Source organism: Cricetulus griseus, chromosome 5 (genome assembly GCF_003668045.3).
Source record: "Cricetulus griseus strain 17A/GY chromosome 5, alternate assembly CriGri-PICRH-1.0, whole genome shotgun sequence".
Taxonomy (NCBI): Eukaryota; Metazoa; Chordata; class Mammalia; order Rodentia; family Cricetidae; genus Cricetulus; species Cricetulus griseus.
Window position 1 is genome coordinate 137,321,453 of NC_048598.1, and position 23,712 is coordinate 137,345,164.

A 23,712-nucleotide genomic window follows, 5' to 3' on the forward strand; every position below is an offset into this window, starting at 1 on the left:
GAATAAAGGTGAAAACAACAGCAAGTATGTGTGAGAATAGTGGATGTTGAAGCAATGAGAAAGTGCAGTCAGATAACTTCACGAAAAAGAGTGTGTCAATTAAGGGGAAGAAACAAACAGAAGAGAGACTCATAATGGATGAGGGTGAAAGGGGAATGAGCCAGTAGAAAGGAAGAGATGGAGTGTCAAATAATGGAGACATAGTGCTAAGGACGCTGCATTATAAACACTCCAATTGAACTACATTAAACAAAAGGAAGTAAGTAATTTGATTCATGTAATTACAAAATCAGTACCATGGCTATTGTGTATTTATTCTTTTTACTTTGCTTCTTACTGATAATTACTTTTATTACTTGCCAATGTAGACTGATCTTAGTATGTACACAAGTACTATGGATTATTAAACTGCTATTTTAGAGTATTTTTCAAAATCCATTTTGACAACTTACCAGCACCCTGTTGAGCTGTATTTCAAAAGTTTGTGAAAAAATACATTGAGCTCAGGAGATGAGGGAGAGTGAGCTGTTGAAGAACATAGCCAGGAGTACAAAGCTTTGAAAGCTGCTGTTTGGATATTAGCTGCTATAAGCCTACAACTCCAGGGCGGGGGAGAATCACATGCAAACAGGGAAACAGACAGATAGCCTGTTTGAGTAATAGAGTGATTGGTTTATCTGAATAGAAACCCTTCCAGATCTATAGGCACACATCAGTTCCCAATGTTCTGATGTCCAGTCATTCGAATTATCATTGTGTTCCTTGTTACAACCTAATTGTTGCATCCAACACTATTGGCAATTTTAAATTTAAAAAAGAATGAAAAGTATTTAATTCTCATCAAGCTCTCTTATCCCCGAATTACATCTTTATATTTCTCTTCTGTTAATGTCTCCATTTGCATAAAATTGTCTGTGAACAATTAGAGTTAATTAAGATAATTTACCATGTAGAAGTAAAGCTGCCTTATCAGTAGGTATCAGCTTGTGAAGCAAACAAAGGACACATTTCAGGAAAATAATCAGTCCTTGTTATCAAGTAAGACACAGTAGGAAAAAAAAATCAGGAAGGATCTTTCTAAATTCTTCAAGTCTGGAGGTGTTGTGCAATTATAGAATCATCCTCTGAAATACTCATTTGCAGTGCAACACTAGAGCTCAGTAATTTACATGTTGGCAATCGTCTTGTAAATGAGTTGTGATAATATTCCACAAAAATAGAGAATGTTATAACTGTCTAAGTGTTCTCTACTGAGTCCCACAGAAATTGTGTCTGTGAGGCTATGTTGTAAAGCTCTTCTCCATACTTCAGTGATGGGAGGTAAATGTTTAAGTAACATTAATATATAAATATATATATATATATAATTAATATATATTATATATGAAAATTTTATAATATGCATATATACATGAGGATTGATATGTTTAGATTTACTCTGGTTATTGGAAGAGTAAGGTGATAGCTGAAAGTTCATAAATATGGTAGTGAGCCCAGTTTAAGTCATTTAAAAGAATAAGAAAATTACTTATGATATAATAAGCAAGCAGCAAGTAGCAATATCACTATCAAGAGTGTGGGATTGACATGTAAAACAATCTTGTTTCTAATTCAAATAAAAAATTAAAAGAGTATCAATGTGTGAAAATAAAACATTTTAAATTTTACAAAAGTAAAATTTTACATATATATATATATATATATATATGTGTGTGTGTGTATATATATGGAAGATGTTAATATCTACTAAAGAAAACATATCTTTTGGGAATATAAATCAAATGAGCTTAATGTCCATCATAAAATATTTGGGTATCATCATTTTAGTCTCCTTTAAAATGCAACTCATCACATGAAGGTACAATTCAGGTGTCTTTTGGTGTGGTGTTTTTTTTTGGGGGGGGGGTTGCTTTTTCAAGACAAAGTTTCTCTGTGTTGCTTTGGAGCCTGTCCTGGCTGTAGATTAGGCTGTTCTTGAACTAATGCTGAGATTAAAGTTGTCCACCACCACTGACCAGGTTGGTGTAAGGTGTTATAAGGGTCTAAGACAAAAAAAAAAAAAAAACAAAAAACAAAAAACAAAAAAAAAATATTTTGATTCAGAGAAGCAAAAAGTTCAAGCCTTTTAAAGATGATCAGAAAAGACAATTAATATACAAAGCAGATCTTATGACTGTGAATAGAAAATGCTGAAGATGAAAGGAAGCTAATCTGGGACGCTCAGGAGCACAATGCCTGGTCCTCATTGGCCAATCTCTAGTCTCTTTCAACCAACTATCATGAAAATCTGACAATTAAAATTAACCCATTCAATTGTGAGTCACAAAATGAAGACAAAGAGCTTTACATGATAAAGAGAAAAACTGTTTTTTTTTTTACTTTCCACAGAAGATACATCAGATAAACTGGTAAAGACATGAAAATTATAGCATTTTCTCATTAACTAAAAGGGGAAAGTAGCAAATTTGACAATAAAATGTAAAAAAGAAGACTTCAGAGAAAGTATGAGGGCTGGAGAGATGGCTCAGAGGTTAAGAGCACTGACTGCTCTTCCAGACATCTTGAGTTCAATTCCCAGAAACCACATGGTGACTCACAACCATCAGTTATGAGATCTGGTGCTCTCTTCTGGTGTGCAGATATACATGGAAGCAGAATGTTGTATACATAATAAATAAAATCTTTTTTTAAAAGTATGATTGTGCAGGTTAAGTAAATAATAATAATAATAATAATAGACAGATGATAGATAGAAGATAGATAGATAGATAGATAGATAGATAGATAGATAGATGACAGATAGACTGACAGATAAACTATGTGGCAGACACAGAGATATGCTAGACACTGTGATGTGTCCTGTGTCCCTGCATTGTGTAGGAACCAGGAAGATTGAAAGTTACAGGCCATCTTCCCCTGCCTTTTCCCAAGGTAAGAAAATATATGAAAAAGTAATATGCAGGATTTAGAAAGTAATGAGGAAAAATGGACAAGCAGAAAGATGGGAAAGAATAAAATGTTTATATGAATTACAGAAAAATAAATACAAATATTGTTAAGGAAAACACACTGTAAAGTAAAAATGTTAGATCTAGATACAGAAAAAAGCATTCAGAATAGAAGTAAAAAAACTTGTAAGGTATTACAGAAATTGTTGCTAATAAAAATGGGTGAGATTTGACATATACAAAATCAGACATGTAAAATATAAAATGATGTATAAAGGAATATGTTAAAGATATAAATAAAGAAAATATTATGAAGACAAATTAGATTTAAAAAACTAAGGACTCTTGTGATCTAAATATAACTTTTCTGAATAACATTGAAGAACAATATATCATAATTTGTAATGAATATACACTTCATTTTTTACTATGACATGTAAGTGTATTTGCAAATGCCATAATGTAAAGGAAATTTCTTTTGTACCCTGTTTCAAAAAGAAAAAAAAAACTTAACTGAAAAGAATGATGAGCAGTGGGACTGGAGAGATGGCTCAGAGGTTAAAAGCATTGGCTGCTCTTCCAGAGGTCCTGAATTCAATTCCTAGCAACCACATGATGGCTCAAAACCATCTGTAATGAGATCTGGTGCCCTTTCTTGCCTGCAGGATCACATGCAGACAAAACACTGTATATATAATAAATAAATCTTTTTTTAAAATGAATGATGAGCAGCATATTCCAAGAAAAGAAATGTTCTGCTTCCTCTGCCCTGCTTGGGGACACCTGAGCACAGGAGTCTGTTCACTGTGGACCCCAACTCGGCAGGATCCAGCCCATCCAGAGACTTACAAATCCCCAGTACCAGTCCCACCTCCATCCACTGGAGGCTTGGGCCTGTTTCTGGCCTGTCTTCCTCTGCCCTGCTCAGGGACATCTGAGCCCAGGAGTCTACTCATGGCAGACCCCAATTTGGTGGGCTCCAACCCACACAGAGACTGCCAAGGTCCTGGTAGCAGACCAGCCTCCACCCATGGGACTAGTCCTGCCCCCATCCATGGGAAGAGAGACATCAGAGTAATGGATCTGTTTGCACATACCTGAAGGGAACCTGGGTCCCGTACACACCAGAAGAGGAAAAGACTCCTTCTACACCCACCGGAAGAAGGAATTCCCAGAAGGAAGAAAAAGACAATATAAAACATATTAAACAACAGAAAAACCAATATAACACCATCAGAGTCTAGGGACCCTACACCAGCAAGACCTGATCACAACAACGCAGTGAAGCAGAAGAGAATGACCTTAAAAAACATCTTCATGAGGCCAGGAATTGGTGGCACATGCCTTTAATCCCAGTACTCAGGAGGCTGAGGCAGCGGGATCTCTGTGAGTTCAAGACCACCCTGGGCTACAAGAGCTAGTTCCAGAACAGCCTCCAAAGCCACAGAGAAACCCTGTCCCTAAAAACAAAAACAAAAAACAAAACAAAAAAAAAATCTTCATGAAAATGATGGAGGGCCTCAAAGAGGATATGAGAGAATCTCTTAAAGAAATGGAAGAAAAAAAAAATAAGAGAAATCAACAAATCCCTTAAGGAAAGCCAAGAAAATACAATCAAACAGCTGAAGGAAACAATTCAGACCCGAAACCTGAAAAAGAGACAATAAAGAAAACACAAACAAAGGGAATGGTGGAAATAGAAAAGCTGAGTAAACATTCGGGAGCATAACCAGCAAGCATAACCGCATAACCAGCAGAATACCAGAGATGGAAGAGAGAATCTCAGGAGTTGAAGATACACTAGGAGAAATAGACTCATCGACCAAAGTAAATCTTTTTTTTTTTTTTTTTTTTTTTTTTGGTTTTTCAAGACAAGGTTTCTCTGCGTAGCTTTGGAGCCTATCCTGGCACTTGCTCTGGAGACCAGGCTGGCCTTGAACTCACAGAGATCTGCCTGCCTCTGCCTCCCAAGTGCTGGGATTAAAGGCAAGCACCACCAATGCTGGCCAAAGAAAACCTTAAATCCAAAAAATCCCTAACACAGAATATCCAGGAAATATGTGACACTATGAAAAGACCAAACTTAAGGCTAATAGGTATAAAAGAAGGTGAAGAAAGCCAGCTCAAATGTGCGGAAAACATATTCAACAAAATCATAGAAGAAAACTTTCCCAACCTAAAGACATGCCAATGAAAGTACCAGAAGCCTACAGAATACCAAATACAGTGGACCACAAGAAAGGTCTCCTTGCCACATAATAATCAAAACACCAAACATACAGAATAAAGAAAGAATATTAAGAGCAGCAAAGGAAAAAGGTCAAGTAACTTATAAAAGCAAACCTATCAGAATTACACCTGATTTTCCATGGAAACTCTGAAAGCCAGAAGGTCCTGGATAGATGTTCTACCTACACTAAGAGACAATGGATAACAGCCCAGACTACTATACCCAGCAAAGTGTTCAATCAATATAGATGGAGAAAACAATATATTCCAAGACAAAACCAGATTTAAACAATAAATATCCACCAATCCAGCCCTACAGAAATTTCTGGAAGGAAAACTGCAAACCAAGGAAGTTAACTACAACCAGAAAAACATAGGCAGTAGATAATCCCACTTCACCAATAGCCAAAAGAAAAAGCAGGGTAAATCCACACACAAATCCACCACCACCACCAAATCCAAAACAAACAAGAATCAACAATCAATGGTCATTAATATCCCTCAATATTAATGCGTTTAACTGGTCTATGAAAAGACACAGGCTAACAGAATGGATAAGAAGACAGACATACAAGAAACACACCTCAACTTTACAGACAGAGAATACCTCAGAGTAAAGTGTTGGGAAAAGATTGTCCAATCAAATGGACCCAAGAAACAAGCAGGGGTTGCAATCCTAATATCTAACAAATTAGACTTCAAGCTAAAATTAACCAGCACGGATGAAGGAGGTCATTTCATATTCATCACAGGAGAAATCCATCAAGATGAAGTCTCAATTCTGAGCATCTAAGCCCCAAATACAAATCCATCCACATTCATAAAAGAAACACTACTAAAACTAAAATAACACATAAAACCTCACACACTTATAGTGGGAGACTTGAACACCCCACTTTCACCATTATACAAGAACACCAGACAGAAACTTAAAAAAAGAAACAAAGGAAATAATAGAAGTTATGGCCCAAATGGGTTTAACAGATATCTATAGAACATTCCATCCAAACACAAAAGAATATACCTTCCTCTCAGTGCCACATGGAACCTTCTCTAAAATCAAACACATGCATGGCAACATAGCAAACCTCAACAGGTACAAAAAATTAAAATAACCCCCTGTGTCTTATATGACACCACCATGCTTTAAAGTTAGAATTCAACAACAACACAAGTTGCAGAAAATACTATAAACTCATGGAAATTGAATAATGCCTAATTGCATCATTCCTTGGTCAAGAAAGAAATAAAAAAAGGGATAAAAGATTTCCTAGAATACAACAAGAATGAGGACATAACATATCCAAACTTATTGGACACTTTGAATGCAATGATAAGAGGAAAGTTCATAGCACTAAGTGCCCACATGAAGAAACTGGAGAATAGTCACACCAGAAAATTAACAGCACAACTGAAAGCTCTGGAACACAAAAAAGCCAACACACCCTACAGGAGCAGATGTTGGGAAATAATCAAATTGAGGGCTGAAATCAATAAAGTAGAAACTGGTCAAACAATACAAAGAATCAATATAATGAAGAGTTGGTTCTTTGAGAAAATCAACATGATAGATGACCTTTTTCTGAACTCATCAAATGGCAGAGAGTGACCATGCAAATTAATGAAATTAGAAATGAAAAGGTGACATAACAACAGACACTGAGGAAACCTAGAGAATCATCAGATCATACTTTGAAAATTTGTATTCCTCAACATTTGAAAATCTACAGGAAATAGACAAGTTTCTGGATAGATTTCACTTACCAAAATTAAGCAACTTAAATAGACCTATAACCCGTATTGAAATAGAAGCAGTCATCAAATTCTCCCAACCAAAAAACCCAGGGTCAGATGGCTTCAGTGCAGAATTCTACCAGAAATTCAAGGAACAGCTAATACAAATTCTCTTCAACATAATCTACACAATTGAAGCAGAAGTGTCATTGCAAAACTCTTTTTATGAGACTTCAATAACCTTGGTACCTAAGCCACACAAAAACACAACTATGAAAGAAAATTACAGACGAATATCCATCATGATCATTGATGCAAAAATACTCAATAAAATATTGGCAAATCGAATCCAAGAAGACATCAAAGAAATAATTCACAGCAATCAAGTAGGCTTCATCTCAGGGATGCAAGAATGGTTCAATATATAAAAATCCATCAATGTAATCCACCATATAAATAGACTGAGAAGGAAAAAACCACATGATCATCTCACTAGATGCTGAAAACTCTTTGACAAAACCCATCACCACTTTATTTTAAAGGTCTTGGAGAGATCAGTGATAACAGGAACATACCTAAACATACCTAAAAAGCAATATACAGCAAGCCAACAGACAACTAAATGGAGAGAACCTCAATGTTATTCCCCTAAAATCAGGAACAAAACAATGCTGTCCACTCTCTCCATACCTCTTCAATATTGTCCTTGAAGTTCTAGCTAGAACAATAAGACAACAAAAGAAGATCAAGGGAATACAATTAGGAAAGGAAGAAGTCAAACTCTCACTATTTGCAGATGATATACTAGTCTACATAACTGACCGAAAACCTCTACCAGGAAATCCTACAGCTGACAAACACCTTCAGCAAAGTGGCAGAATACAAGATTAACTCAAAAAAATCAGTAGCCCTACAGATGATAAATGTGAGGAGAAAGAAACCAGAGAAACATCACCCTTTACAATTGCCACAAACAACATAAAAAACCTTGGCAGCAATGCTAACCAAAAAAAGGGAAAGAACTGTACCATAAGAATTTTGATTCTGTAAAGAAAGAAATTAAAGAAGATACCAGAAAATGGAAGGATATCCCATGTTCTTGGAGGTAGCATCAACATAGTAAAAATGGCAATCTTGCCAAAAGCAATCTACAGCTTCAATACAATCCCCATCAAAATTCCAGCACAATTATTCACAGACCTTGAAAGAACAATTCTCAACTTTGTATGGAAAAACAAAAGGCCCAGGATAGCCAAAACAACCATGTACAATAATGGAACAACATTATTAACATTATTAACAACAACATCCTTAAATCCAAGCTGTAATATAGAGCTACAGTCCTGAAAACAGCTTGGTATTGGCACAGAAATAGACAGGTAGACAAACGGAATTGAGTTAAAAACCCTTATATTAACACACACACACACACACACACACACACACACACACACACACACACCTATGAACACCTGATTTTTGACAAAGAAGCTAAAGTTATAAATGGAATAAAGAAAGCATCTTCAAAAAATCGTGCTGGCATAACTGGACGCTAGCATGCAGAAGACTGCAGATAGATCCATCTGTCACCATGCACAAAACTTAACTCCAAATGGATCAAAGACTACAGCATAAATCCAGCCAAAATGAAACTATTAGAAGAGAAATGGGAAATACCCTTGAACGAATTGATACAGGAGACTGCTTCCTGAGCATTGCACCAGTAGCACAGACAGAGAGATCCAAAATTAATAAATGGGACCTCCTGAAACTGAGAACCTAGTCAACAAGACAAAACAGCAGCCCACAGACTGGGAAAATATCTTCACCAACCCCACATCTGACAGTGGGCTGATCTCCAAAATTTATAAAGAACTTAAGAAGCTAGTCTCCAAAACAACAAATAATCCAATTAAAAAGTGGGGTACAGAACTAAATAGACAATTCTCAAAAGAGGAATCTAAAATGGTTGAAAGACACATAAGAAAGTGTTCCACATCCTTAGCCATCAGGGAAATGCAAATCAAAACAACTCTGAGATACCATCTTACTCCTGTTAGAATGGCTAAAATCAAAACTACCAATGACAGTTTATTCTGGAGAGGATTTAGAGAAAGGGGATCACTTCTCCACTGCTGATGGGAGTGCCAACTTGTACAGCCACTTTGGAAATCAGTATGGCGATTCCTCTGAAAAATGGAATGAGTCTACCACAAGATCCAGCAATTCCACTCTTAGGCATATACCCAAAAGAAGCACATTCATACAACAAGAACATCTGTTCAGTGATGTTCATAGCAGCATACTTTGTAATACCCAGAACATGGAAGCAAACTAGATGCCCCTCAACTGAAGAATGGATAGAGAAAATGTGGTACATTTACACAGTGGAGTACTACTCAGCAGAAAAAAAAATGGAATCTTGAAATTCACAGGCAAATGGATGGAAATAGAAGAAACTATTCTGAGCAAGGTAACCCAGTCAGAAAAGGACAAACATGGTATGTACTCACTCATATATGGAATTTAGACCTAGAGCAAAGGATTAGCAGCCTACAATCCACACAGCCAGAGAAATTCAGAAACAAGGAGGACTCTAAGAGAGATATACATGGTTCCCCAGAGAAGAGGAAAGGGACAAGATCTCCTGAGAAAATAGGGAGCATGGGGAGAGGGGTGAGGGAGTTAAGAGAAAGAGAAGGGGAGAAGAGGGGGGATGAGGAGGACATGAGGGAGCAGATAGTTTGTGTAGGGGAAGAATAGAGGAGAGCAAGATGAGAGATATCATAATAGAGGGAGCTATTATAGGTTTAAAGAGAAATCAGGCACTAGGGAAATATCTGGAGATCTACAAAGATGTCAACAAGTAACAACCGAAGCAACAGAGGAGAGGCTACTTAAAATTCCCTCCCCTGATAATGAGATTGATGACTAACTTATATGCCATCCTATAGCCTTCATCTAGAAGCTGGCGGAAGTAGGAGCTGACACCCACAACTAAACACTGAACTGAGCTGGAATCCAGGTCCAGAGAAGAAGGATTGATGAGCAAATTGGTCATGACCATGCTGGTGAAACCCACAGAAACAGCTGACTTGAACAAGGGGGAGCTCTTGGTCCCCATCTGATAGCTGAAAAACCAGTATGGGACTGACCCAGATTCCCTTAATATGGGTGTCAGTGAGGAGACCTCAGAAATCTATGAAGTCTCTTGTAGTAGATGAGTACTTATTCCTAGCATAGGAATGGAGTTTGGGAGTCCATTCCACCTAGAGGCTCCCTGAGCCTGGACACTCGGGGTGGTCCCAGGCCCTTTCCCAAAGGATGGCAGACTCTGAAGATCCCCATGGAAACCCTCACCCTCCCTGGGGAGCAGAAATTATATAGGATAAGTAGGGTGTTAGTTGGGGGGCGTGGGGGAGGAGGGGAGTGGGAAGGAATTGGGATTGACATGCAAAACAATCTTCTTTTTAATTCAATTAAAAACGGAGAAAAATATAAAAAATAATGGTCTGGAATGGGTTAATTTAATCAGTTCTCAATCCAAAGCCTTATAATATTTCTGCTTGTAGTTAGTCTAATATTGATTAGTAATAATAGATGTATATCAATAATAATAGTTTCTATTGCTGGGTTGGTAATTGCTAATTCTAAGAATTTGTTTTCTTACAAATTTCCCAATTAAAGAGGATTAGACTTTCATTAGGAAAAAAAAGGAAAAGAAATGTTCTTACAGTAAAGCACTATCTTTTGTTTATACACAATGTATTAGCACTTAAGACATTCCAAATCACGGAAAGTAGAACCCAAGGAATTCGCTGGTAGCCAAATTATAATCAGAAATCTTACACACACTTTTGAATGTGGAAGGGTAATATCTTTTGAGCCTGTCTTGAATTTAATATAAAATAAAACTTACCCAATCTGTAATTTTTGAAAACAGAAGGTTTGTAATTCATGTAATAAATAACAATATTGCCTTTGAAGATCAAATTTCAAATAGAATTAAGATGAATGAGTGACATTGCTTGTACAAAATGAAGAAGTCAGTTTCACAGTGTAAGTATTCTCATCCACCGTGTCTATCCCCGTGCTTTGCTGTCTAATGGAAGAGAAAAGGAATAAAGGGATCATTGGGAAGAGATTCATGTGGTGAATGTTAAGGAGTATACACCATTTCTTTTCGAATTCTTTTATCTAGACTCACATCACAATGCTGCTCCTAAAATCAAATCTGAGAGAAAAATGACTGGCTCATCATGTTTAGAAATAAGAGAGCCACATATGAAAAGATGTTAATGAGGAAGAGAGTTTATGATCCTATATCAGGAACAAGGAAGGCAGGCAGGGAGGAAGGGAGGGAAGAAAAGAAAGAGAGAGGGAGGGAGAGAGAGAGAGGGAGGGAGGGAGGGAGGCTGAAAGGAAGGGGGAAGGAAGGAAGGGAGGGAGGATGAGTGGAAAGAAGGAAGGAAGGAAAGAAGGAAGGAAAGAAGGAAATTAGCTGTGGATGCAACTCAACTGATATTGTCTGCCTACTATGTAGAAAGCCTGGGCCCAGACCCCAGAACATTTTAAAACAAGACACGTGGCAGACATCTATAACCCTAGGACCCTGGAAGAACAGGGAAGAGGATAAGAAACTGAAAGTCATCCTTGGCTATAGAGTTAGTTCAAGACTGGCCTAGGCTATAGGAGACATTGTCTGAAGACAATGAAAAGGAAAAGAAAGAAGACAATGCACTGGATACAAAGCTTGATATGAACTAAACAAAATGAAGTAAAAGAGAAAGAAAAATGAATAAATATTAACACAGGAGATTTTTATTATAACATGAAGCTAGTCATTACACGAAGAATAAGATTAAAACCACTAATTAGAATTAAAAGATATTGTCCCTTGTTTGAAACACACTATACTTCATCATTTAGTGAATATAAGTATGCATATATAATAAAATGTAATTTGGTGGAGAAAATAAGTTAAATCAAATCACAAGAAATTACTTTTTATAAATTAATAAAAGAAATTTGAATACTGGATAAGGCTGGCAATTTTCTAAGAAAATGTAATTTACTGGCTTCAAACAATTGAATGTATAATAAAAATTAGCATAAACATGTTTGAATACAAAAGTTGAAGGAATTAATTAAGGTCAGACATTGACTGAAAATAATATTCAAGAGAGTTCTTCACACTGAATCAAAACGATTCCAGATGGCAAAACAACCATGCAGGAAAAGGCAAGAACCACTAGAGAGAGTAAATAAAAATGAATGTTAAATGATTAAACACAAAGTACGGTGATGTCTATGTGGGTGTAAACTGAATGATAATAGGACATCGTAACAAATTGGAAGGACAATAGTGTTCCAGTAAGCTTCACACTTAAAAAAAGTAATTGAAAACTATGTAGAGGGTTACACTCATAGTTGCATATTGTAATTTCTAGGATATTCACTGAAAAGCATAGTAAAAGCATACATAAGGAGCTAATATAAAATAAATGGAATAACAAATAAGCAATATTTGATTGACCCCAGAGAGGATGAGAAGAGGAATCTATAAAGGAGAACAAAAGGTGAGTCATACAGAACCACTACAAGCTGCTCTGAGTAAACACTAATGTATCAGTAACTATACTACTGCAAGGGAAGACAATGTAATAGGGAAATGGTATCAGACTGAGAAGTCCATTATGAGTCAGAGTTTTAAATAATAAAACTGAAGCAAGCCTAATAATCATAAAATGTCAAATAAGTGGAATACAATAAAATAAGGGATTAGATTTCATCTCAGAAGACTTGAAAAATAAAACACCTAACTAAAAACAACAGGCAAAAATAGGAATATGTCTAGAAAAAAAAGAGACTAATGTATTCCCATGGGATCTTTTCCCAAGAGAACCAGTTCTTATAAAAATAACAAGCTTGGCTTCTCTTGTTTTCCATCTGCACTTGTGGTTTCTTGTTCTGTGTTCACTCTCAAAATTGTCATGCTTCCTGATGAGGCTCTCACCAGGGCTGAACAGATGCAGTGTGAACCTCATGAATCTTTAGCTGGGTGAGCTAAGTAAACTACTGGATAAAGAATCTACATTCAGTGTTTCTTTACACACACACACACACACACACACACACACACACACACACACGGAGAAAGACAATCAGCACAAAATTTTCTTGATATTATCTCCAATATAAGAACAAACCAAAATAATTCTGTATACCATAGGAAACAAATGGGAAAGATATAGGTAAATGGCCAATGGACATATGGAAAACCACTGAATACCATAAACTTTTGTAGAAATGTAGCTTTGGTTTGCATTTTTAGTGTGCTATTATAAAAAAACAATAGGTAACAAGTATTGGCAAGAACATGAGAAAAAGAGCCCCAATATGAAGTTGGTGTGTTGTAAGTTAGGGCAACCTTGATGGAGTTCAGTATGATGGTTATTCAAAACAAAAATAGAATGACCACACAATCCAGCAATCCCACTGTTGAACATTTTGCCAATGGAATGAGATTATATGTCAAACTGACAAGTATAAGCTCTGTTTGTTGAAGGTTTGTTCAGAATCCAAGGTATGTAACCAAGCTAAGTATCCATCAGCAGAAAAACTGGCAAGGAAAATGTTCTCCATATTCTTGACCCAGAAAAACATAAACACTGTCATTTTTAACCTAGAGGTTATTGTGTAAAATACCAATGTTGGGCACAGTAAAATGATTATTAAATGACCCAATTTACTTGTGATCTCTAAAAGAGTTGATCTCATAGAAGTTGAGAGGACAGTAGTTAGTACAAACTAGGGAACAAAGATAGAAAAGAGGGAGGAAGGGGGTGGCAAGAACGCGTTAAAATTAGGCAGGATAAGACATGGTATTTTATTGCTCTGAAAGGAAACTATGCCTGACAATGTATTATAAACTTCATAACAACTGAAAAATGATTTAAAGTATATCACTGCCAAGAAATAAGAATGATAACAGTGGTATATATGTAAAATACCTTTTGCATCAAAACACGGTGTGTAAAAGAATCATTCCAAAAGACATAGGTTAATGCTATCAAAAATGCTTATAACACACTTATAAATAGCTGCTATTCTATACTTTTGTCAAAATTACATAAACTACATAACGACTCAAGCTACATCTTTAAAATATGTTAAATATATTTCATATTACTTTAATTCCTAAAGAGGGGTTTATTTTGACTGAATGTAGTTTTTAGCCTTTAGTTTCTATCAATTTGTATTTGGAGCCCCCCATCTCCATCTCTCCATTCCTTCCTCTCTCTCCAACCTCCTCTCTGAAAAAGTTTCATGTGGTTTATGATGCTCTGAAATTTATTGCATTGGTAAAGAGGATCTAAAACTCGTGATCCTCCTGCCTCCACTTCCCAAGGACTAGAATCACAGGCCTATCCCACTACACCAGACCATTATTATGAAACCCATTATTAAAATACTTGAAAACTAAATTTTATACCTTCAGTGGAACAAAAAGTAATTTCCACAGTGTTTGTTTTTCAGAATAGTCAGTGATTTTTTTATTCTTTGGTCAATCTTAACATATTTATCTTATTAAGGCAGTTATTCAGAAATAATTCTATAATGTCACAGTTAAAGAAGAGGCTAGAGAAAACCAGTTAAATTATGAACCAAATGGAGCTGACAAAAATCTAAAGCCACATTAAAATAAACTAATCATTTGTGTGGGAAATTAGACCTATCACATCAGATCAATTAGAAAAATACTGATTGGTTCATAAAAGTAATCACCTCCAAAGCTTTTCTATTTTCTGTTGTGAACCATCTTGGGACATAAAATGCTAACAACATCAATGTTAAGTTCATCTTGAAAAGTCTAGGGACTAAACAGAGATGAACACAATTTCAAAAATTCTCATGGAAAGGGAATTATTTAATAGTGAGAGGCAAAATCTATCATAACTGCTTGCAATTTTAAAGGTAAACAAATCCTCTTGTTCCTGACTCCCAAAACACAGTTTTAATTGTTAAAACACAAACACAACCCTACCACACTAATTATGTCTTCATAGGAGAGTCTGTATTTGCATGCAGAAAAGCAGCAGCCAGCAGGGTAAAGTGACATAACACTGTGCAAAAGCTGCTAAAAGGCAATGAGGAATAGTCATTTTAAAAATTAATTTAAAACAATTTCCAAATGCGCCAAGGGAAAACAAAAATCATTAACCAGTATTATTAATATTCACAGCAGCTGCTGCACAATCATGAATCAAGTCCCTGTATTCAAACTTACTTTTTAATATAGCCGCTTAAAATACCCTATTAGTCTCTAGTTCATCATACACCAGTGGACAGAAGATAGCTTTAATTTAAATTTCTTATAGGTCTATCAAATATATTATGAGAGGGTGTATAGTCTCTCTGTGTAGGATTATATGTAGGATTAGCTGGTTGCTATCTTGCCTTAGAGAAATCTACCCAAAGCCTGTCATTTCTTCCAAACACAATCCTTAAAGTTGTTAGAAATTTTTTTCATGTGTTTGATTCGTTTAGCTTAATCAGTCAGCCTGCAGCCAAGAAGCCCTGATCTGCTCTTCTCTTATATCTTGATGCACAACATTTGTGATGTTCATTGTCCTTATGCAGAGTCCAGAGTATTTTCATTCCTCTATATAAACTGATGTGTTTTGTTCAAACTGGAGCTGAAACTCTTAAGTATAGTAATATATGACCACCCATCTGTGTCTGCCTTCTAAGTAAGATCAGGATCCTCTTGGAAATTTAGCCCATATGTTCTTTGTGCTTGAATGTGAAGCAAGAGAGCCTTGATCCATATCCCTTCATATATATGGTCCATAGGAGAATATCTGGATTATAAGGAAGTTCTACTATTGAGGAACCTCCACACTGATTTCCATAATAGTTATACTAATGTGTTGTAGCCAGAAGTTTCTGTACTGCACGGTCCTGCAGCCATTCAGTCCCAAATAACCATACAGAGGCTAATATATAATTAATATATATTAATTATAAGCTATTTGGCCTATTGCTTAGATTTATTACTAACAAACTCAATAAGAATTAGCCCATAATTCTTATTTATGTTTCGTTACGTGACTTGGTACATTTTCTCAGTAAGGCATTCTAACTATGTTTCCTCTGAGTCTGGCAGGCACCTGTGCCTCTGCTTTTCCTCTTCCCAGAATTCTCCTAGTCTGGTAGCCCTGCCTGGCTACTGGACAATCAGTGTTTTATGAAAACAATACTAGTGATAAAACTTTACAGCAAATAAGAGCATTATCACACACTAACACTGCAAATGCAATTCCTTTCTCTATATAACTGTCCTTTAATAGTGTATAGTTGTTGCTAAATATAACAGACAAATATTAGTCCATAGGCATAAATTTCAGAACTTTTTGCAAACATACACACATGCCATTTTTAGATCAAGGAGAAAGCAGAGCACAATCATCTTCTCATATCTGAACATTACTGCTTTTACCTCACTCTAACATCCATGTCATTTTAACATGTGTGATTTTTATCCAGAATTTTATAACATATCTGAATATTTGATCCTTTTTAGTAGCTTACGTAAATTAAATATGAAATACGCATTTTAATATTTCTAGCTTTGGTAGAACATTATCTTTACATACTTTCTCATAAAGGTTGGGAAGGTAGGCAATTTTAGGCAATCCCTCTACTAAGGATGCTTCTGGATGTATATGAAATAGTACAAATCTTTTATCAGAATACATCAAGGAATTTACTGGGAATGAAAACAGCAAAAATTTCAGGGAAATCTACTTACAGAGAAGAATCCCACATTTCGGGAGATGATATTCTTTAGCAGTGTCTGCAAGGACAAGAAAAGGGTATTGTCACTAATAGATTCTTAAAGATACTAGGACCAACCTGGTTAGCAGAAACTCTTTAAAGAGCATAAGCTTGAAAGGATCCAGAGGAAATCTGAGATCACATTAGAGGAGCAGCACTTAGACTGGGATATGGCTTCACAATAAAAACAATCCAGTAAGAATCCCGTGGAACAGAAACAGCTGACTTGACTTAGTGAGAGCACACAGACCCTAGTCATAAAGCTGGGGAACTAGCATTGGACTGAACCAAGCCCTCTGAATGTGGGTGTCAGTTAGGAGGCCTGGGCAGTCTGTGGGGCCTCTGGTAGTGGGACCAGTATTTATCCCTAGTGTACGAATGGACTTTGGGAGCCCATTCCCTATGGAGGGCTATTATTTCTGCCCAGATACACAGAGGAGGGTCTATGCCCTCCCGGAAATGATGTGACAGAATTTGATGGTCCCCCATGGAAGGCCTCGCTATCCTCAGGGCATGGGGGGTGGGGTGGTCAGTGGGGGGGATGGTAGGATGGGAGGGAGAGGGAGGAATGGGAGATTGATATGTAAAATAAGATGGTTTCTAAATAAAAAAATTAAAAAGAATCCAATGGAATCCATTTCTGAAGGGCAAAAATCAAAGCAAAAAAACCCCAAGTAAATATATCCAAGAATTCTAGGACAGCTCAGAGTACTTGCATAGCATAGGTGGAACCCTGGGTTCCACCTTTAATACCAATGAAGACACACACACACACACACACACACACACACACACACACACACACACACACACACACACACACAGAGAGAGAGAGAGAGAGAGAGAGAGAGAGACAGAGACAGAGACAGAGACAGAGACAGACAGACAGACAGACTGAGACAGAGAGAGTAATCCTAACTCAAAGAAATATTAAATGGTGTTTCTTAAGTTTAATTAAAATGAACTCATATCTAATAAAGGTAAGTTTTGTAAATAAAAGTGCATATTGACTCTGTAAAGCAGTAATAGTGGTCATATCATATGAGGCAAAAATACATATATTTTTAAAGAGAAAACATTAATGACTCATAAGTGTGAAATGATTAAATGAAGCAAACAGTACTGGAGACCTGTACTTCCTAGAATAGGTATTTTAAAATTCATTCATATTAGAAAACTTTAAGTAAGAGTGGATACTTTGAACACCTAATAGAAGAATCTGTGGACTCTACTTACAACTTGCTCACAGGGTAGTGGGGGGGGGGGGGGGGGGGGGAGAGTGGTCACTTCATGGTTACCTTTGGAAAGTTCCTATTACAGAAAAGGAGACTGAGCTCTTGGTCTCATCTTTTGCCTTTATCTTCAGTGGACACTCACAGGAAACTGCATGCTCACATGGGCAGGCTAGACTTCTAGGAGAGAGAAGACAGTGGAATATCTATAGTTCTAACTGCATTATGAGTGCTATGTGGGAATCTTAAAGTAGGATGGCAGGACTTCATCACTCCTATCACAGTGACTTGGTGAATCAGAAAAGTGAGACCAGAAACTATATTGTAGACCTTGTAAGCTTTCTAAATCCTCAAGTACATACCTAGGTGTTGCTAAAGGAGAAATGGACAATAGCAAATGAATGGTGTAAATTGGTCAGCAAGGAATAAGAAGATAGATGAAGGCCAAGGGTCACATCACGAGGTTCATCTGTTTGAAATAAGCTGCTGTTCTTTGCATTAAGTATGATACCATTCAGCAGGACATCATATTGCATGAGAAATGCCATAGTTCCCCTGTCATATGTATCTTTATCCTTAAAATCCTTCCATGAGCCTGGGTTCTGTGAGCACTATAAGAACACTAGCTGGAATAGTAGTTAGACAAGAAACACAGCAGCTACAGGAGATGAGGTTTGTATGTGAAAATGCATGAGGAGAAGATGGGAATGTAAGAATGACCATCACCATGACGATGAAGAGCAGCAGTAGTGGTTTGCAGTGGGCTTTTTGTAAACTAGTCTATACTGACTGCGTAGATAAATACAATTGGCAGGGTGCTTGGACCTGGCTGAGAATAAATATTTACACATCCTGATAAGGAAAGGTTAACTGAGGTAGTAGAAGAAAACAGTTAACCTTGTGCTCATAGCTGTACAGGAATAGTATAAAACAGGAACAATGTCCTAAAGACATCAGTGTTTCTGAAATGAGAGGAGCATGTGGGTATACTGTATCTCTGAATGAATATAGTATTAATATACACAGTCAACTAAGTGTCATAGGCTTAACTTGTGATAATGCTAAGGCTTGAAATGTATCTGAAAGAAATGATCCTCCCTGTCATGGTAAAATGTGCCCAGAGTGATATTTCATTGGCCATGTACTTGTGCTTACTTGATACAGGTGATGAGCGTGAAGTGTCTACCCTGATTACAGAAGAATATTCTCAAATTATTCATAGCATATAATGATATGTACTTGTCGGTTACACTGGATGAGAGGATCAATAAGTTCATATTGGGAATTTAAGGCTTCTCTAACTACAAAGAAAAATAAGGGGGCTACCCAGAACCATTTTAACTATGGCCAAATATCACGTATTCTAATGTCCTAAGGGAAGAAGGGAGCTTTCAGCGTTCAGTCATTTCACACGGAGACTCCCAGGATGTAGAGTACACCAATCCTTCAGTGGTCAGCATCTTCTTCAGCCACTCCCCAGGACCAGCTGCTGGAAGCACTCCCAACTCTGTGAGTATAGGAGCTGGATATTTACTCTGCTTATCTATGTTCTTCAAATAGTGACCTCACTCCCGATGCACAGAAACTGATTCCATGAGGCAGATGTTCCTGGAAACCACTGGGCACTACCCGTCATGTTGGTGAACTCACCCCATCTGCACTCCAATGCCACTCTTCTTCAGCAGGAATGAGTAAAATCTAAAGAACGAGTATAATACATTCAGTGCTTCCACAGGGAGTTCTGTTACAACTAGGGTTAGCCATGGGTCTTTAGATGACTCTGTACCACCTTAACATCCCAATGTTCCAGTCACAAACATGCAACTGTTTGAGAGATTTGTGAAAGTGTCTCCTTTGTACATTTAGGACTTTTCACAAGTAGGGGGAGGGGATTGACAGCCAGGTTACTTCCAGTACAGCCTGATATTTGTCACACCTAAGATAAAATGCAGAATATTATATAGTCTGCACACAAGTATGGGGAAGGAAAGTTGTTCAAGTCATTTGTGGTTATGAAGCACAATGGAGCCTCTGTCAATGTATGTCTTTGAGATCCATATAGATCACTACCCAGGTGCAAAAGTGAACATTTATCTTGGGTTTGCAGAAATGGCTAGAAGGACGTCAATGCTCAAACCTTTTTTTTTTAATTTTTTTATTTGAATTAGAAACAAGATTGTTTTACATGTCAATCCCAGTTCCCTCTCACTCCTCTACTCCCTTGCCCCCCCTAACTAATACACTACCTATCCCATACCATTTTGCTCCCCAGGGAGGGTGAGTCCATCCATAGATGGTCTTCAGAGTCTGTCATAACCTTTGGGATAGGGCCTAGCGCCCCCCTCCCCCCATGTGTCTTGGTTCAGGGAGTATCCCTGTATGTGGATTGGGCTCCCAAAGTCCACACCAATGCTAGGGATAAGTACTGAACTACTACAGGAGGTCTCGTAGATTTCCGAGGTCTTCTCACTGAAACCCACATTCCTGGGGTCTGGATCAGTGCCATACTGCTATCCCAGCTATCAGTCTGGGGACCAACAGCTTCCCGTTGTTCAGGTCAGCTGTTTCTGTGGGTTTCACCAGCCTGGTCTGGACCACTTTGCCCATCACTCATTCTTCTCTACAACTTTATTCCAATTCAGTTCAGTGACTAGATGTGGGTGTCTGCTTCTACTTCCACCAGCTGCTGGATAAAGGCTATAGAATGGCATACAAGATAGTCATTAATCTCATTATCAGGGAAGGGCATTTAAAGTAGCCCCTCCACTATTGCTTAGATTGTTAGTTGGTGTCATCATTATAGATCTCCTAGTGCCTGATTTCTCTTTCAACTTTTAATGTCTCCCTCTATTATGGTATCTCTTATCTTGCTCTCCTCTATTCTTCCCCCAACTCAACCTTCCAGCTCTCTTATGTCCTCCTCACCCCTCCTCTTCTAACCTACTCATTCTCCTAGTTCCTTCAGCCCAACCCCCCATGCTCCCAATTTTCTCAGGAGATCTTTTCCCTTTCCCCTTCTCCGGGGGACCATGCATGTCTCCCTTAGAGTCCTCCTTGTTTCCTAGCTTCTCTGGCTGTGTGGATTGTAGGCTGCTAATCCTTTTCTCTAGGTCTAAAATCCATATATGAGTGAGTACATACCATGTTTGTCCTTTTGTAACTGGGTTATCTGGCTCAGAATGGTTTCTTCTAGTTCCATCTATTTGCCTGGGAATTTCAGGATTCCACTGTTTTGTTGTTGTTGTTGTTTTGTTTTCTGCTGAGTAATACTCCATTGTGTAAATGTACCACATTTTCTCTACCATTCTTCAGTTGAGGGGCATCTAGGATGCTTCCAGGTTCTGGCTATTACAAATAATGCTGCTATGAACAACATTGAACAGATATCCTTGTTGTATGAATGTGCTTCTTTTGGGTACGCGCCTAAGAGGGGAGTTGCTGGATCTTGTGGTAGATTAATTCCCATTTTCCTGAGGAATCACCATAGTGATTTCCAAAGTAACTGTATGAATTGGCACTCCCACTAGCAGTGGATGAGTGTTCCCGTTTCTCCACATCCTCTCCACCATACACTCATTGGTGTTTTTGACTTTAAGTACTAAATCTTATCGGCACACTTTTCTCTGTAGCCTTTTCAAAGTTTGTCCCAGGAGAGAGTAGTTTATGAGTCTGTTCTAACCTATTGCTGTTCACACTATGTACCGAGGCTTTGTCATTAAGACGTAAGAGGCAGGAAACGTAAGTGACTGCTCCTTGTTTACAAATGTTCATCACACACTCGAGGTTTTCATCAAATTACAGTTTATTTGTTTAAAATTCAAAGTGAAAAATGTATTCTCACAGTTGTAATACGCATTGTGTATATGCTTGTGTTAATTTTACTTAGAAACTGGAAAAAAATCTTAAAAATACTAAAGGGGGCAAAACATTAAAAACTTAGATGTATAGTATGATTTTGGATTTAGCTCAGTCATAGTATGTGTACCTAGTATGTGTGAGGCCTTGGGTTCAAATCCAAGACCACAAAAGTTAATATTTTAAATAAGTCCCCAATTTAAAAAAACAGTTAGTTATGAATCTGAAAATATAACATTAATTGCATTGGTATAAGGAAAGTAAGTGCTCCAATTAGAAAATCAAATTGATTATCTAGAAGAATTTACTGTAAATGAATAGACAAACATGTAATCTGACTATATTTAAAGAGGTTGAGGAAGCTACAATAGATAAATGAGATAAAAATCCAAGCAGCATTGGTAGGCATGGAAATGTAGCTCAGTGATAGAACAGCTGCTTACCATGTGAGAGGCCTTGAGTTTCACATACTCACACATAAAAAAAAAAGAAAATTAAAGAATTGCTAGAAGTAAGGATGCCATTTTACAATGATTAAGAAATCTATCCTCAGGTGATAGATAACTTTAAAATTTGATGTTTTAAAAATAAAATCTTGGATTATGACAAGGAAACCCACAGAGACACATTACCCAATCTTGGTCAGCTTTGATGGCTAGGAAACCTACATGGGACTGACCTAGGACCTCTCTGCATGTGGGTGGCAGTTGTGTAGCTCAGTCTCTTCCTGGGGCCCCTAGAAATGGAACCAGAACTTGTCCCTGGCATGGAGTTGGCTTTTTGGAACCCATTTCCTATGGTGGGATGCTTTGCTCAACCTTGATGTAGGCAGAAGGGCTTGGCCCTGCCTCGACTTGATATGCCAGGCTTTGTTGACTCCCCATTGGAGGTCTTATCCTTTCTGAGGAGTACATATGGGGGTAGAAAGGAGGCGGGGAGAAGAGCAGGAAGGGAGTGTGGGGAACCTGTGGTTTTTATGTAAAATAAATAAATAGCTTAAAATAAAAAAATAATAAAATAAAATCTTGGGGTAGGGAGAAAGATCAGTTAAATGATTGAGACACATGTATGAGGCCCTGAGTTTGGATCTCAAAGCACCCATGTTAAAAATACAGGCATAGTTATTTAATCCTAGCACTTAGGAATGGAGGAGGTGGAGCCAGGAGGCTCCAGGAGAACCTTCTACAGATAATCTTGCTAAATCTGTGAGTTCCTAATTCAGTGAGAGGGACCTTGTATCAACAATTAAAGTGGAGATCAGAAGAAGAAAACACCCCGTGTTGAACTCTGGCCCTCACACACAACACACATCTGTGCACAACCACAGGCATATTCCCACACATCTGAAAACATACATACATATACACAACATACACACACAGACACACAGAGATATAAGACAAAATTATATAAACCTGTGATGAGGGTAAGCAAGTAGGTAATACCATAGTAGTAGAATTCAGTAGATTAGTAGAATGAACCTCCATAAAGTCAAAATTCAATAAGAATGTGGCTTTTTTAAATTTAGTGTTTTATAATTTATTATTTATAATGTATTATGTCTTTATTTAGTACTTTGTTAGTATATAAAAACTTGTGTTTCATTATGACATTTTCATACATATGTATGATTAGACTTTGTTTGTAACTGATGCCCCCAAACCCCCCCCCCACAACACCTTCTTTCTGGCTGATCTATTCCTATTCCCCCAATGGCGACCTTTCTGCTTTAATCACACATTACCCTCATTGTTCTTCTATCTTTCTCCATTTAACACTCCTCCTCATCTTTCCCCTCTCATACTCATAATCCATTTTCTACATTCCTCTCCCCCCTCTCTTTCTCTCTCACACACACACATATATATATATAT